We start from the raw sequence: 313 nt of genomic DNA, 5'->3' as shown, positions 1-313 counted from the left end.
GCATCAAACAGTTGCGTACAGTTATGGGGACGAAAGAACACCAACGTCGGTTGTTAAGCGATGGTGAGAAGACAAACACAGACAAACAAACATATGCCCACACATATATATATACATACATATATACGATGGGCTTCTTTTAGTTTCCGTCTATGAAATCCAGTTACAAGGCTTTGTTCGGCCCGAGGATATACTAGAAACCACTTGCTCATGATGCTACGAATAATGTGTTTGGGAAGCAAGATACCTACCCCACAGTCACGCCTGTGCCTATATATATATATATACATGCATATATGTATATATATATATA

This window comes from Octopus bimaculoides, chromosome 7 (genome assembly GCF_001194135.2).
Source record: "Octopus bimaculoides isolate UCB-OBI-ISO-001 chromosome 7, ASM119413v2, whole genome shotgun sequence".
Taxonomy (NCBI): Eukaryota; Metazoa; Mollusca; class Cephalopoda; order Octopoda; family Octopodidae; genus Octopus; species Octopus bimaculoides.
The sequence above is the reverse complement of the archived record's forward strand: the minus strand, read 5'-3'. Positions refer to the sequence as shown.